The sequence below is a fragment of the Capsicum annuum genome, unplaced genomic scaffold (genome assembly GCF_002878395.1).
Source record: "Capsicum annuum cultivar UCD-10X-F1 unplaced genomic scaffold, UCD10Xv1.1 ctg81933, whole genome shotgun sequence".
Taxonomy (NCBI): domain Eukaryota; kingdom Viridiplantae; phylum Streptophyta; class Magnoliopsida; order Solanales; family Solanaceae; genus Capsicum; species Capsicum annuum.
Genome location: NW_025892689.1, coordinates 110,695 through 119,161, shown reverse-complemented (window position 1 = coordinate 119,161; position 8,467 = coordinate 110,695).

Below are 8,467 nucleotides of genomic sequence, written 5' to 3'. Positions count from 1 at the left end.
TTTTCAACTAACAAAGTCACCAACCAAGTCACATTCTAAACAAAAAATTCATCTTTAAATTCCCTACTCTTAATTATTTTCTACCAAATAAGTCACCAACCAAGTCATATTCTAAATAAAAAAATCATCAATAAATTCTCTAAACTTAACCATTTTCAAGTAACAAAGTCACCAACCACGTCAAATTCTAAACAAAAAATTTATTTTTAAATTTCCTACACTTAACCATTTTCAACCAACTAAGTTACCAGCCAAGTCACATTCTAAACAAAAGAATCATCTATAAATTTCCTACACTAAACCATTTTCAACTAAGAAAGTAACCAACCAAGTCACATTCTAAACAAAAAATATATCTTTAAATTCCCTACACTTAACCCTTTTCAAATAACTACGTCACCAACCAAGTCACATTCTAAACAAAAAAATCATCTATAAATTCCCTACACTAAACCATATTCAACTAACAAAGTCACCAACCAATTCACGTTCTGAACAAAAAAATTATTTTTAAAGTTCCTACGCTTAACCATTTTCAACTAACAAAGTCACTAACCAAACCACATTCTAAACAAAAAATCAACTTGAAATTCCTTACACTTAACCATTTTTAAATAACAAAATCACTAAAAACAAAATCACCAACCAATTAACATTCTAAAAAAAAAAATCACCTTTAAAGTCCCTACACTTAACCATTTTCAAGTAACTAAGTCACCATCCAAGTCATATTCTAAACAAAAAAATCATCTTTAAATTCCCTACACTTAACCATTTTCAACTATCAAAGTCACCAACCAAGTCACATTCTAAACAAAACATTCATCTTTAAATTTTCTACATTTAATCATTTTCATCCAACTAAGTCACCGACCAAGTCACATTCTAAACAAAAAAATCATCTATAAATTCCCTACACTTAACTACTTTCAACTAACAAAGACACACACGGCTTCACTAGACTTCAATATAAACAATAACAAGAAGATAACAACAATGCTAGTGAATCAAACATGGCCACACACGGCTTCACTAGACTTCAATATGAAAAATAACAAGATTTCATTATAACAAATTAGAGAGAAGTCAACTTACCCTTTCTTGGCCTAAATTAAAGTGAAAGAGACAAGTGATCACTAGAAAAATAGCAAAGCAATCCTTTTCCTAAATTCGGATTCTGTCAAACGGTAACATCAAATTCCAAGAAACCCATTTGACAAGTAGAATTAAAAATTTTTGATCATTATGCAAAATAACAAATGTCTTATTTAGCTTAAAATTACCATAAACAAACCACCAACATACTAAAACTACAATGGAGTATCAATAAAAGTAAACCCTAATTTACTTGGTAAACACACAAAGAGGGGATCTTGATAAGCTTCACTTGACAAAATACACACATAGAACAAACTAAAATTATGTAACTAAATGGAATATTGAACTAACTAAATGGAAATTTCCTACAATTGAACTAACTAAAATTGAATCTTTACTTTGAACTAAATTAAAATGAATCTTGAACTAACTAAATAGAAATTTCCATTACTTTTTTTTACTTTGAACTAACTAAATTTATGTAATGAAGCATAATAACTAGAAAAAATGCTTTAGAACAAATAATTTTTTTACTTTGAGCTAGCTAAAATTAGTACCAAAGCATTATATTCTTGAACCTTTAGCTAGTATCTAACAAGAAAAACATAGAGTTGAAGTTTTTGGAACTTACCGGAGCTGGGGGCGGCGGGAAACAACGTTAGATTTGAGGATTTAGTGTGTGGCTTTGATTTGGAGAATTTGTGTATGTGTGTATTTATTTTCAAAGTTAGGGGGGAGGGGTTTCTGAGTTGGAGATTTTAGTTGGGGAGTAAAAAGAGGATGGGTCGGGTCGGGTTGGGGTTTTAAGAAAATTAAGTTTTGTAATTACTTAAAATATAATTTTTTACAAATTAGTTACAAAAAAATATTAATCAATTAATTAATTAATTAAGTTAATTAAAATTTTACAAAAATGATCACAAAGTAAAATATAAGTGTTTGATTTAGTTTTATAATAGTTATTATCGAAAAACAATCACATGTGCTCAATTTTAATAAAAAGACTAAATCATATAATTAGTTATGTTATCATCATATTAATGTAATGTGTATATGTACAAATCAGATAGTTGGTTATTTTATCAACACATTAGCAGGAGTAGTATGTTTCCTTAATAATATAATAATATCAATGAATTTTATGAATTACGATAGTATATATATATATATAATATCGTAATTAAAAGCTAATTATCCAAAAAAATTTTGGAATTTGCAAAATTCATTGATATATATATACCTCACTCGTAAAACAACGTGTTAATCAAATAAATTATCGATTATTTGTGTTATGTTGATTTGTGGTTGTTCAAATTTCTATCTTCTGCTCCCCTACTTCCTTCCTCCCCCCCTCATATACCTCGTAATACTAATCTTATGTTATTACAACTTCAAAAACATACACATGTCTACATTGACCCAAAATAGTATATCTACTTCCTCAATAGTTTTATATATATCAACGTATCATTCAAACTATTTTGATATATACATTCAGTTATCTAGCTTTCGATTACTACATACATCACTACATGATATATACGTATATATATACACGTATATTCAATTATCTATCAGCTTTAAAATACTTACTATAAACATCACATTCACAAAGAATTTATTAATTTGAGGCAAGGCAGCATGAGTGTGAGGGAGTATTCTCTCAATTTTACTCAGTTAGCTAGATATGCTTCTCTGGTGGATGACAGTAGGTCCAAGATGAGTAAGTTTGTGTCTTTCATATCTGATAGTATGGTCAAGAAGTGTAGGACCATAATGCTGATTAGTAAGATAGACTTTTCTAGGCTCATGGTCCATGCTCAACTGATAAAGGAGCAAAAGATTAAGGAGAGGGAGAGAGAAAACATAAGAGCTAAGATGGGTATTTTTAATTTTAATCAACCAAAGTCAGAAGATGGTAGCCATCCTCAATTTTATCAGAGGTCTTTAGCCCTAGTACCTTCTTCAGCCAGTGCCCCAGCACACCAATTCAAAAATGACAATAGGGATAGGGAACCAAGCTCTAAGTCCTAGGTCAGTGTTAGCAGTGCTCGTACCAATCCTTTATGTTAGAAATATGGTAGGCACAATCCTGGTGAGTGTAGAGTGGGTAGTGATATATACTTCGAGTGTGGTAAGCCAGGACATCAGATTTGGGAGTGTCAATTAGTTTCTCAGAAAGGTAGGGATGTGCGCTAACAGAGCCAGTCCCATCAGTCGTCAGTTCCATTCGGCCGCCCAACTCAGCAGGGTATCACTTCTAGTGCTACCAGTGGTAAGCATCTAAAAAAATTATATGCTCTTCAGTCCTTCCAAGATCACGAAAATTTACCTGACGTAGTTACTGGTACTACAGGTCTATATCTTACATTTTTATGCTTTACTAGACTGTAATACCCCAAGAAATTTTTCATTAAAATTTTATGCGTAAACGTGTTGGGTTCTATATTCAAGAATGAATAAAAACTTTTCCGTGTGGAATGTCTTAGATTATAACCCACCATTGCATAGAGTATTGGATAATTTTCCAACGATATGTGGATCATCCAAAAAGGACACCCGAGCGACAAGTTATTAACATTCCGATAGAACCATGAATAGTAGTGAGCAGTAAAACATGCAGAAAAAAGTACTGAGGCCTGGCGTATTTTTTCTCCAACTTTAAACAATCAAACCTCTTTGTACGTAATGATCTGGGTGATCTACTATATATCAATGGAAATCTCTGCTAGTCCTCTTTCCAATGAAATTGGTTTCATCCAATTTGTCTTTCGGAGCAAAAAGTTATGGTCGATCTACTTTAGCCTATCAAAAGTGAATTTTTGGGTCAATTTCAAATGATCATAACTCCTCCTACACAATGATCTGGGTGAGATACTATATATCAATGGAAAGATTTGAAAGTCCTCTTTCTAATGAAATTGGTTTCATCTAATTTGTATATCATAGTAAAACGTTATGGTTGATCTACTTCAAACTATCAAAACAGTCCACCAAAGGACAGATTTGAGAATTATTTGATTTATAGGGGCATTTTGGTCATTTCTCCCTCACCCGAAATCCATCCAAACCCTATATTAAAGCCTATTAGAAGCATTATATGTTATATTTCATCAAATTTCCCCAGAAAGAAAACCTTAAGCTCCTACATCCAACTTCAAGAACCTCCAATGTTCACCATTAATTCTGCAAATTTATTCAAGATTCTAAGTTCCTAGTTCAAGAACTCCAAGAACCATCATTCAAAGGCAAGATTAACATGACAAAAATGAGAATCAATGTGAAGTTCATCATTCAAGGTATGTGGGATTTTTCAACAAGAACTCTCTTTTGTTCTTGTGCCCAAAAATAATTTTCATTACAAAGGCATGATTTTTATTTGATTTTTACTAGTTTGAAGAATGAACCCATATCTTATGATGATTATTATGAAATCTTGATGTTTATGATTTTGAAAGATGAATTTACATGTGTGGAGATATAAAGCATGAATCTTGAACGATATTTATCATGATTTTGATATTTGGGTCGTGAATCTCCATTAAAAATTGTGTTTTTTTTAAGAAAGTGTCTGTTATAAGCACGTTGATATTGAATATTTGAGATATTTTGAATTATTTGACCTTTTGGTCTTAATGGAATTGTTTTAAACTCGAGTGTGAAAGAAATCCACAATGTGATTGATTTTGATAGATAGGAAGCATAATGGCTCCCGATGTATATTTATATATTACTAAAATTATTTTGTTGTAGATTGTCTTTGAAATGATCTGAGCTAAGTTCGGGAGAAATCTTTAGCACCGAGTGGGAGGTATAAAGTGACCTTACTTCCTAGAAATATGTGCCCCAATAGGAGTGAGCTTGAGGCTGATTTATATAGTAATCACTAGTTTGTATGGATTTGATATCGATAGTCCTACTCCGATGGCAAGGATAGGACGTCTCTCCCCAATGTGGATTGTACGTTGGACTCTATGTATCTCACATGATTTATGTCGGTTATACGATCTCCTAGTGTGTGTGTGTTTCCATGGGTCTATGGTGAAAGGTGAAGTGATTTGAAAGTGGAATTGTGAAAGTTATTCTTTCAAAAGATTTAAATGATATTTACATTATGAGAATTGATATTCTTGATGAACTGCAAGTGATTGACAAATTATATGATGACTCACACGTGTTATTGTACTTATTTCATCCTCTCATGATTATGATGATTTTCTTTGGGCTATATGAGTCTTTCATACATCCTGTTTATTTGTTATTAATATTAATGATGATGATGTTTATACAACTGTATACACCTTTATATACTCGGTTCCTTTCCATGGTACTGACCCACATCTTCGGATGTGGGCTGCATTTTCTCAGAATGTAGGTTTAGGTGCTCAGTTCTAGGTTTGACAGTGATTCTTCGGGCACACTATTCTACATCCTCTGTTGTGGTGAGTCCTCATGTTCCTAGGATGTGATATCTGATGTTGGTTTCATGGAATTATTTACATTTGATAACTGAGTATTAGTCAGTTGGGGCATGTCTCAATGGCTCGCTGGTTTTATTGATTTTCTTAGAGGCTTGTTAGACTAGTATAGATGTTGGGAGTTGAATAATAAGTCATATTTTGTTATCTTTCTGAAATTCTTTTATTCTTGGATGATGATTACTCTATTAATATTTGAGGGTTATGTATGGAAACCTGTTGATTTGTGTCAAACTGTATGAAAATGGCTCAGAGGGTTAGCTTGGGGATACTCATAGCCTCAAGCACCGTGTGACGCTCCGAGACCCATTTTTTGAGACATTACAAACTTGGTATTAGAGCCTAAGGTTTTAAGGTTTCCTAGGGAGTCTGACAATCCACGTTTAGTAGAATCTTAATCATTAGTGTGTAGCGCACCACATCTTTGAGCAAGAGGCTACAAAAAGTTTTAGGAAAAAGTGTGTTTCTTTCTTTCAGAAGTCTATCATTCTTAAAGTGTCTCTCTCTGCTATTGATTTGTGCTCTCCTCTTTTAGAAATATGCCTCCACATTGAGCGAGAAGAAATAATAATGGTCAGCAACCTCAACCTGCTGACCCATCGAATGAAAACATATCTCATGTTGAATTTCGGGTAGCCTTTCAGGCGCTGGCCCAAGCTGTTACTGCAAATATTCAGGCTAACCTGGCCCCGGCTCCATAGTAGCAGAGAGGTAATTCAGCTGCTACCAGGATCCATGACTTCATGTGGATGAATCTGCCAGAATTCTATGGGTACAAGTCTGATGAGGATCCATGGTTATTTTTAGAGGAAATATAGAAGATTACTCAGGTGATGCATGTATCTGAGGAACATAGTGTAGAGTTGGTTATGTATTGGTTGAAAGACCTTGCTTATGACTGGGTTGGTCCTTGGAGGAAAGGTAAAGGTGAGGGAGATGTCCCTACAACTTGGCAAAAGTTCCAGAATACATTTCTGGATAAGTTTTTCCCTTTGGAGATAAGGGAAGCGAAGCTGGAAGAGTTTATGAACCTGCTACAGGGCTCTGTGACTATTAGGGAGTACTGTCTAAAGTTCAATCAGTTTTCCAAGTATGCTCCTGACTTAGTGGCTGATAATCGGGCTAGTATGAGTAAGTTTGTGATTGGAGTATCTAGTTATGTGGTTAAGGAGTGTAGGTCTGCTATGCTGAATAGTGAGATGTATCTTTCTAGACTGATGACTCATGCCTAATAGATTAAGGCATACAATATTAAGAAGAGAGATAGAATGAGAGAGAATAAGAGAGCTAGGTCCAAGCAGCACGTACAGGGTCAGACTAGATTAAAGGGAGGGAGTCGCCCTCAGTATCAAGATTGTTCGTCTATGCCAACACCGTCATCTGCTAGTGCTCCCGTGCCTAGAGGTAAGCAGGAGCAAGGTAGCAGGTCATATGTATCCAGGTCCCAGTACAATGCTAGAAATAAGCCAAATCATCCCTTGTGTCCTAAGTGTGGTAGGGCTCATTCGGGTGAGTGTTAGGGTGAGAAGAGAGGTTATTTTTAGTTTGGTGACATGGGTCACAGAGTTAGTGATTGTCCACAGGATGGAAAAGGGCGTCGTGACTATCGCCCTCAGACCTAGACTCAGACTGTTAGTGCTCCAGTTCCAGCAACTCGCCCAGCCCCAGCTCAGGGCGCCTTTTCTAGCAATGCTAGCGGGCAGTGCCAGAATAGATTTTATGCTTTGCTGTCTTGCCAGGAACAGGAGGACTCTCCCGATGTTGTTACTAGTATGCTTCATATATTTTAGTTTGATGTGTATGCTTTGTTGGATCCTAGATCTAGTTTCTCATATGTTACACCTTTGATTGCAGTGAATTTTGAAATGAGTCCTGAGATAATTCCTAAGCCTATCCTAGTTTCTACCCTAGTGGGTGATTTGATTGTTGCCCAGAAAGTGTATAAAAAGTATCATGTTACCGTTCTTCATAGAGTCTTATTGGCTAATCTAGTTGAGTTAGACATGGTAGATTTAGATGTGATTCTAGTATGGACTGGTTGTATTCTTCCTATGCCTCTATTGATTGTCGGACTCGAGTGGTCAAGTTTCAGCTTCCGAGTGCATTCATGTTTGAGTGGTCTGGGAATTCTGTGTCGCCCAAGAGTTATTTTATCTCTTACCTCAAAGCTAGAAAGATTATTTCTAAGAGGTGCATTTACCATTTGGTTAGAGTCAAAGACACTAAGTCTGAGACTCCAACTCTCCAATCTGTTAACGTCATCAATGAGTTTTTCGATATCTTTTCGGATGATCTCCCAGGGATACCTCCTGATAGAGAGATATAGTTCGGGATTGATTTTCTTCCCGATACTCAGCCTATTTCTATTCCTCCTTACTATATGGCCCCTATAAAACTTAAGAAGTTGAAAGAGCAACTCAAAGATCTACTAGATAAGGGTTTCATAAGGCCCAGTGTTTCTCCTTGGGGTGCTCCTGTGTTGTTTATAAGAAAGAAAGATGGCTCTTTCCGTACATGCATTGATTACCGCTAGCTGAATAAAGTCATCATAAAAAATAAGTACCCCCTTCCAAGAATAGATGATTTGTTTGACTAATTGCAAGGTGCAAGTTATTTCTCAAAGATGGACCTTCATTCCGGCTATCATCAACTCAAAGTTAGGGAGTGTGACATCCCAAAAACCACTTTCTGAACTTGTTATGGCCATTTTGAGTTTCTTGTTATGTCTTTTGGGTTAACTAATGCCCCAACAACTTTCATGGACCTCATGAATCGAGTGTTCAGACCATATCTAGATATGTTTGTCATACTGTTCATCGATGATATACTGGTGTACTCCCGTAGTGAGGATGAACATTCTGATCATCTCCAAACTGTCTTGCAAACCCTTA